This window comes from Gorilla gorilla, chromosome 1, assembly GCF_029281585.2.
Source record: "Gorilla gorilla gorilla isolate KB3781 chromosome 1, NHGRI_mGorGor1-v2.1_pri, whole genome shotgun sequence".
Taxonomy (NCBI): Eukaryota; Metazoa; Chordata; class Mammalia; order Primates; family Hominidae; genus Gorilla; species Gorilla gorilla.
In genome coordinates, this window is record NC_073224.2 from 217,286,666 (window position 1) to 217,295,403 (window position 8,738).

Genomic DNA, 8,738 nt, shown 5'->3' on the forward strand with positions numbered 1-8,738 from the left:
CATAGATTTCACCCATTTTAAAGAGAAGCGCAATGAGATTTGAGAGGACTGACGGACAGGGAGCCCTGTGAGGTGCATGGGCGGAATCCCTGATGCTTGTGGCTTCTTTTGTCTCCTCTCCCCAACTGGATTCTGAACTGCTTGAGAGCAGAGTCCATGGCAGGGTCCTGGCTGGGTCCTGCTGGGTCCTCCTGGTGCACTGTAGACGCTGCAGGAACGTTTGCTGAATGACTGAATGAGAAGCTATCTAAAAGGGCCACACTCCGCAGGCCAAGTATGCCAGGTGAGCATGGCTAGAGTTACAGGACAGTTGGATAGCTGTTCAGGTGTGCTAGCTGTACCTGCCAAGTGGGTTTGGCCTGAACCCTAGAGGTGAATCTGAACAGTGCTTTCCCTCTCCCATCAGTACATCGGGACCTTGTTCTACAAAACAGGCAAGGTGGGGGCAGCAGTGGGCAGAGCTGGGCTTGGCAGAGCAGGGTAGCCTCTGAGTCAGTCCTTCCCCACTTTCAACTCCTCCCTGACCCATGTCTTTTCCTTCTGGAAGGGGGAAGAGTAATTGCAAAGAACATCAGACAAGCCTCGCCTATATGCGGACCCTCCCAGATGTATCTCTCCTCACTTCACCTTTCTGAGCCTCAGTTTCTCCAGTTATAAAATGAGGATAATGCCAACAACTCACAGGGTTGCTGTGAAGTGTAAGTGAGTTCACAGATGCAAACGTGTTTGGAAACCTATAACGAGATCTAAGATTGGAAGGCATGGTTACGTGCTAGAGGAGGGGACTGAAGCCCAGCGGCTCTGCGCTCTGCGGGCGAACTAGGCCGGGTGCCATTTTAGGCCCAGGTAGAAAAGATGTTCTGGCAGAAGACAGATGTGTAGGAGTGTGAGGGGTCAAGTTGGAGCAGTGGTGAGTGGTTAAATCTTCACCCATCCTTGAGCCACCCTGCCCTCGGCCTGGATCTCCTGTTGCCCACCCAAGCTGTCTCGAAACTCCCACCCCACATCCCAGAGCAGGCTTGGTTCACTCTGTGAGGGGTCTCAAAGGGGCCAGGGCTTCCCGGACACTGGCATCTAAATCTCTCCCTCTCCTCTGGCTGGAAGGTGGAGTCATTGGAGATCTTGGAAGAGACCTACTCCTAACACGAGGCCCATGTTGCTTTCCCGCTTAGGGCCTCTGCTTTTCCACCTATAAGGTTCCTTCTCCAGCTGTTTTCCGGAGTTGCAAGTGGAATGGAGCTTGGCGCTGGCACTCCACCGGGCTGCTGCTGGGGTTCCCTGGTAATAAGATCTGACTTTGCCCTTGAAGTGTCCCAGCCAGAAACAAGTGAGGAAGTAGCTTATGTTGCATGGGAGAGTTCCACGCAGACCACAGGGAATGTGTTTAAACTTTGTACTTTGCGTCTAGAGTCAGAGCAGAAGGGTCTAAGACTGTCCCGTCTGATAGAAAGACAGTGGTGTGTGCCACATATGTAATTTAAAATGTGTTTAGCATCACATTAAAAAGTAAAAAGAAGGCTGGGCACGGTGGTTCACACCTGTAATCCCAGCACTTTGGGAGGCCGAGGCAGGAGGATCACCTGGGGTCAGGAGTTCAAGACCAGCCTGGCCAACGTGGTGAAACCCCATCTCTACTAAAAATACAAAAATTAGCCGGGCATGGGAATGGGCATCTGTAATCCCAGCTACTCGGGAGGCTGAGGCAGGAAAATCACTTGAACCCAGGAGACAGAGGTTGCAGTGAGCCAAGATCGTGCCATTGCACTCCAGCCTGGGTTATAACAGTGAGACTCCATCTCAAAAAAAAAAAAAAGAAAGAAAGAAAGAAAGAAAGAAATAGGTGAAATTAGATGTAAGAATACAGTTGTTGATTGAGTGGTGCCTGGTATGTAATATTAATTTATTACTAAATTCACTCATTCAACAAATGTGCACCGGGCACCCCCTGTAGCACCATGCCAGGTGCTGGAAGAGGACAGCGAGCCACACAGACACAGGTCTTGTTCTCACAGCGTTTCCGTCTAACAGGATAATTAAATAGGCAATTACAAAACCCCCTTCCACATAAGGGAATGCTTCAGAAACTGTAAGGCACCAAAACTTAAAACGTACAATTTAAAATGTTATCTCCAAAAAAGTCCTTTTTTTTTTTTTTTTTGAGACAGAGTTTTGCTCTTGTCACCCAGGCTGAAGTGCAGTGGCACGATCTGGGCTCACTGCAACCTCCACCCCCCCGGGTTTAAACAATTCTCCTGCCTCAGCCTGCTGAGTAGTTGGGATTACAGGTGCGTGCCACCATACCCAGCTACTTTTTTATATTTTTGGCAGAGATGGGGCTTCACCATGTTGGCCAGGCTGGTCTCGAACTCCTGACTTCAAGTGATCCACCTGCCTTGGCCTCCCAAAGTGCTGGGATTACAGGCATGAGCCACCACGCCCAGCCCAAAAAAGTCCTTTTTAAGCGTCAAGTACTGAATGTGATTTAGCCTATTCTTAGCGGTTGAGAGTCATGACTATGAACCAAGAATCACTGAATCTTGATGTGGAAAAAGACCTAGAGTTCGTCCAAGCCCCTGCTTGTGGAGTATGAGACAGAGGTGCCTTCAGGGCCACGGGGCTGGGTGGACTTATTTGCCCTGGCATGAAACGCCCAGGCTTGAATGAGTTTCTATCTCTTCCTTCTCCCTCAGGCTGTCAGCTGCCTTTTCTGTCTGCTGCAGGTCTCCTGCCTCTGACAGTTTCTAACTGCCTCCTGCATTGTGGTTTCTATCTCTTGTGGACTTTGAAAATAAAAAGGAATGCTTGTTAGAATTTTTTGTAGAGTAAGAGTCAATGGGCTATAAGCGAGCAACTGCCTTATGAGTAGAGCGTGAGGTTAGGGCCGATGGTGTGGCTGCCCAGAGGTCTCTTCTGCTTGTTCCTGGTGGTTCTCCAGACATTTGTTCTCGGGTTGAAGGGTAAGGGAGGTGTTGTTCTAAATACATAAGAGGCTTATTAATGGCCAGGCATGCACAGACTAATTGCTTCCTGCTGTTTACACATAATCAATCACATCCACAGTTTGGAACCACTAAGCAAGCAGCAGAGCGGCGTGGAAAGATGACTGGATGGGGAGGGGCCTCAGAGGTCTGGGCTGCTCCATCCTTCACATTCAAGTCTGTCCTGTCCTAACAAACCAGAACAAAAGCCTCCCTCACTCGCCTGCCTTCTCCCTCTCTCCTCCCCTTCCAGCAAACTGCTGTTCTCACGGCCTCCCCATTTCCTTCTCTCCCGGTCTCCCCTCCACTCTGCTCATCTCCCAGTCCCTGCACAGCCCTAGATCACCTCCATCACAGTCCCTGCACAGCCCATTGTCACCTCCACAGCCCTTCAAACACCACCTGCCCCTGCCCCAGATGACGCCCTGGGCCTCTCCCAGCACCGTGGGCCGCCCAGTTGCACAAGTCAGGAAACTGTGCTTTGTCTCTGTGCCTCCTTCTCCACCAGCCACGTGGCCAGGACAGCCCAAGTCATGTTGCTGATACCACCTGAACATGTCTGGAGTGTGTCCATGCTTCCAGCCTGATCTCCATCTCCACTGCCATCAGCCTGCTCTAAGCCTCCCTCACCTCTCACGGGGACAGCTACAGTGGCCACATCCCTGGCCTCTGTGCACACCCTCTGGCCTCTTCCAGCCGCTAGCCACACTGCAGCCAGGAAGCCATTCAGTGCACAAGGTCATGGACAGCCCTGCCCCTGCCCTCCCCTCCTCTGACCTGATTGGAGCTTTTCCAGAGCTTTGCATCGCTCTCTCTGGATAAAGACCCAAATCTTTATCACACCTGCAAGTGCAGGGAGAGAGGGGCGGGGTCTGGCCCCTACCACCTCTCCAGTCCCTGCCTCTCCCTCCCCAAGCTTTCTGGAAGGTACTGTGCCCCTCCTTGCACACGGCCTTTGTCTCTGCTGCTCCCTCCTTCAGCCTCTCCTCCCCACCACCCCTCATTTCTCTTTCAGCTTGGCTCAGGCAGCCGGTCCTCAGGGAAGCCACCTGCCCCCTGCCCTGCCCCCTGGCCCAAGTCAGCTCTGTCCCAGAGCCTCATCTGTCTCAGCGGCACTCTTGGCTGGGGCTGGAATCCTACCTGGATTCCTCAGCTGGCTCCTTGATTCTCACCACCCTCCTGGGGAGCAGGGGCCCCTTCTGCTCTCTCTGGACACCAGCTCGTCAGTGCCCGGCCGGCAGGTTGCCCTCCACAAGGGAGGCCCTGGCTCCTCCTTGAGGCCTGGCCCAGCCCTGGAACTGAGGCTGGATTGTCTTTGCCACTGCCTGCCTGTGTGACTTAAGGCAAATCACGTTACCTCTCTGGGGTGCTGCTCCGCATGGGGGAGGGCCTCCAAGGGCTCTCTGCATCTAGGATAAAATGACAGAATAGTCACTATTCTTATTAATCTTAATAACAATCCTTTGAAGCGAGTTCTATTATTATCAACATTGTCTCTATGTAAATGGGGATCAGGCAGGAGGGGGGAACGTGACGTGTCCAAGATGCCACAGCTATTAAGTGGCCAAGTCAGGATTCACACTCAGATCTGTTTGGTCCCAAAGCCCAAGCACATAGTCATGAGACAGCTGGGGCCAGGCGGCAGGGGGAGGACTCCGAGCGTGGAGAAGACCTGGGCGAGGGGCCAGGTCGGCAGTGAGGACCGAGCAGGCGCCACGTGGGTGCTGGGTTATTGATTTGGGGGTTACCAGGTGGGTTGGCTGACCCTTCCCTGGCCCCTCAGACTTCTATGGGGAAGGTCAAAGAGCTCATGGCCCCGAGGAGAGGCCGAAATCTCAGTGGGTGGAGCAGGGAGGTTCTGCCAAGTCCACGGGTCAAAGCTGGCTTGACTTCTAAGTGTGAACACGAGGCGGTGCAGGGGCCCTCCCTGGGGACAGCCAGGGTGACAGGGCTCCCAGGAAGCGGCTGAGGAAAGTCTCTAGACTGTTGGGAGGCAGCAAGGAGCTCTGGAGTCAGACTTGGTTTAATAAAAACCCCAGGCCTGACCCTTCCTGTGTGCTGTGTGGCTTTGGGAGCTCACTCTACCTCTCTGAGCCTCAGTCCGGATCTGTAAAATGGGGCCACCACCCCCTGTCCTTTAGAGTTGTGAAGATTAAAAGGATGCCTGGCACAGAGTAGGTCTTCGGGCTTCACAGGACCTTTGCCCGCCTCTCCCTGCCCAGCCCCAAAGCTGCCCCCAAGGAGCAGGAGGGAGAAAGCCTCGGCTGGGTATGAGAGAGAGGAGCGTTAATGTCCCTGATATTCAAAAACAACTGTATCACCACTCTGCCTTGTTGGGGTGACAATGCATCGGCATTCTCACATATGGGAGGAACTCTGTGCACGCCAGTGTTTTCTAGAGAGACAGACAGAACGAGAAGGAGGGGGAGAGAGCGTGTGTGTGTGTGTGTGTGTGTGTGTGTGTATGAGAGAGATGAGAGAGAGAAAGAGCAAGCCAGTGCCTGGGTGACAGTGACTTGTGTGTGGGGGCGGGGATTGCGTGGGTGTGAGTGGGTGGGTGGTGGTGAGGGCACCTCTCTCGAGCAGGGGAATGGTTTAAGGAGAGTGACTTGGTAATACCCAATACCGAATGTATTGAGATGCTAAGCAGCACTAAAGATCTGTGTCTGATTCTCATTCAAGCTGCCGAGGCAGAGGGCGTGATGGGAGGGGCAATGGCTCCACCACTGCAGGGCAGGTCTGATCTCAGGAGCCAGAGCCAGGGTCATGGCCAGCACTGGAGCCACCCCCACCCACACCACGGCGGCCGCCTTCCCAGCCACTGCCACCATTGTTGTCACCACAGCCAGTGCCACACAAGGGATGCTCTGGCCCCTGTGTTAGGCCATGTTGGTTGCTGGACATCCGGGCCTCAGTCCCCAGTGCTGCAAACGAACGGAGGGAATGCCTGCCCAGTGTTCTGCATTTGGAAGTCCCCTCCCCTGCCTCCTGGGCCCATGTGCTCATCTGTCACATGGGCAAAGAAGACCCCTGTCCCACCTCCATCCCATTCCATCCACCCACATTTTCTGAGGCCTGACAGTGTGGAGGACCTGTGCTGGGTGCTACATACTGGTGACATAACCCGCCCTGTGGACACTCCTAATCTGATGGTTCAGACAGACTTACGTAGACCATTTCCTGGCAATGAACAAGCTACTGTAGGCTCCAAAGGAGGGAGAGCTGAACAGTGGTGTGGGCGTGGTGTGTATGGAAGGACGAAGGGAGCGATTGCAGGGCCCAGAGAGGGAAGGTGACTTCTCCCAGGTTGCACAGCCAGCAGCAAATCTGGGACCAGAACCCAATCTCCTGGCTCTTCATCCAGGGCTCTGGCTGCTACCTTGGGCCATCTCACCATGGAGCAAGCAGATCATGGAGAAGGAGCCAGGCTGTGGGTCTGTTCACTTGTCAGCCTCGGGGGAAGGAGGGATAGGGGAGTCTGTGTGCTGATCCCCAGCAGGGCAGGTGGAAAGCAGCAGCCGGAAGGGGCTGTCATCTATGCGGTGCCCAACATGAGCTGGGTGCTTTGCAATTCCCCTCCTCCACTCACCTCTCACCAAGGCTGCTGGGGCATCACATCATTAGGCTGCCCAGAGTCTCAGAGCAGGGGAGCAACCTGTCCAAGGTCACCCAGCCAGGAAGCAACCGAACTAAGATGTGGACCCTCCAGCCCGCGTATGTCCCCTTGGCCAGAGAACTCCCTGGGGCAGGTTTGTTGGGAGGGAGATAGAGGATCACTTGGACACTGGAGACCAGTGTGGTTCAGGGATCACCTAGGAGCAGTTCTCGGGAGTCTAGTTTAATTTGGATTTGTCCCAAATGCAGGGTTACTCCCTCGGATGCGAGTGCAAGAGGGGGTGAGAGCCCATTTCCACCCCGACTGCAGCACCCAGGGCCGCTGGGGACCCAGGCTGTCTGGATCCCAGCCGAGCTATTGCCAGTCCTGGCCCAAGGTCATTTTTTCCGGGAAGAAAGGCAGCTTCTCAGTCCAGCGTGTCCCGCCCTCCCTGGCTGAGCTGGGAGCTGGGGCGAGGCTGAAGGACGTTTCTGGTGAAAGCAGATTACCTGGTAAGGGGGCTGGCCGGGTGGGATGGCACTGTGGTGGCAGGTCCATCAGATGTATCTCCATGGGGATGTTTCCTAGGCTGCTGGTGACAGGCCCCCGCCTCAGGCTGTGGAGGGACTGCTGCTGAGGTGGAGACAGTCTGGCCCCACGCCTGGGCTCGGCCTGCCTCCTCTGTGGCCTCACGGGCAGGGGCCCAGCCTCTCTGATGCCTCCTCCCAATAAACCCCAGAAATCGCCCAGGGACCAGCCTTGTTCTAGCTCCAGCCCATCTATTGAATCCGGCCCCTCGTTAACTCCATCACCTCCCTCTCTCCTGGCCACTGCCTCTGGGTGGCGGGGGCGAGGGGGGTCTTCCTGCCTCCAGGTGCCCCACCTCCAATTTCGCCTCCAACCACAGCCAGGGCCATCTTTCCAAAGCAAGATACTTCCCTTGGCATCACCTGCAGCGATCCCACTGCCTTAGGAGGAAGCCCCGGCTACGTGGCCTGAGAAACGAAGCCCTTAGTGGCCTCTGCTTTGTTCCTCGCAACATCTTGGACTCCTGTCCTTTCTTCTCTGCTCTGGGCTTGGTGTGGGCTACTCCTTCTGCCTGGCACCCTCCCCTCACCCCGCCACTTCCAACAGGGCCTAACTTGTACATCTCCTGCAGATCTCAGCTTGGATATCACCTCCTCCTTGAAGCCTTCCCTGAACTGAACCTCTGAAGTCTGGATGGGTGCCCCCCCCAGGCCCCCTGGCCCTCACCCCTTGGTCATCCCATCATCATAACGGCTCACTGCGATCAGACTCTCAGGGGGAGTGGGCTGTGCCAGGCGTTTTGCCCACACTGCCTAATTCCATCCTGGCACTGACTGCAGTGTGGAAAATGCGACTGTTCATCTCACCCACCAAAGTGGGAGTGCCTGATGATCACCCCTTAATGAAGGAGGGAGTTGGGGAGGGATGCACTCAAAGGCAGGCAAGTGGCTGCTGTGGCTGAGTTCAAGGATGCCGACTTAGCCAGCACCCCACCCTCACATCCCACCCTGGATATCTTGGCTTCCTGGGGACTGTTTCCAGGTTCTGGGGATGCCAGCTCTGTTCAGATTTTAGCTTGAGACCAGCTCTCCCAGCAGCTCCTCCAGGCCCCAGATCTGAGCCACTTCCCAGGGAATGCAGCCAGGATTCACAGCCCTCTCCTCTCTGGTTCTCCCCGCTCCACTTCCCAGTCCCTCTGCTGGCCCCTGAAGTTACTGGCCTTCCCCAGTCATGACCTCCTGGCTTTCAGATGTCACCTCCTGCTGGTCCTGGATCGCCATCCACACTTTGGAAGCAGCCTCTTGGCCCACCCAGCCTCTATGGAGGCCTCGCTGGCTCTATGGAGTGGTTTCAGAGAAGGGTTTCTGACCTTGGACCCTACCCAAGGCCCCACCCTGCCCTCAGTCTGCACCTGGGCTTGTTCTGTGGGCCTGACCCCCTACCAGAGCTTGTGAACTCAAACGCGGGAGCTCAGTGCTCTGGGCCCACCTCCTCTCCCCTTCACTGCCTAGGAGCTGGGGGCGCTGGGGATGATAAAGTCGTCTGGGAAGAAGGAAGCTAAAGATGTAAAGGAGCCCGTGAAATCCCCGGTGACAGCCGTGACCACTGTGGCTCCAGCCATTAAACACGGAGCTTTA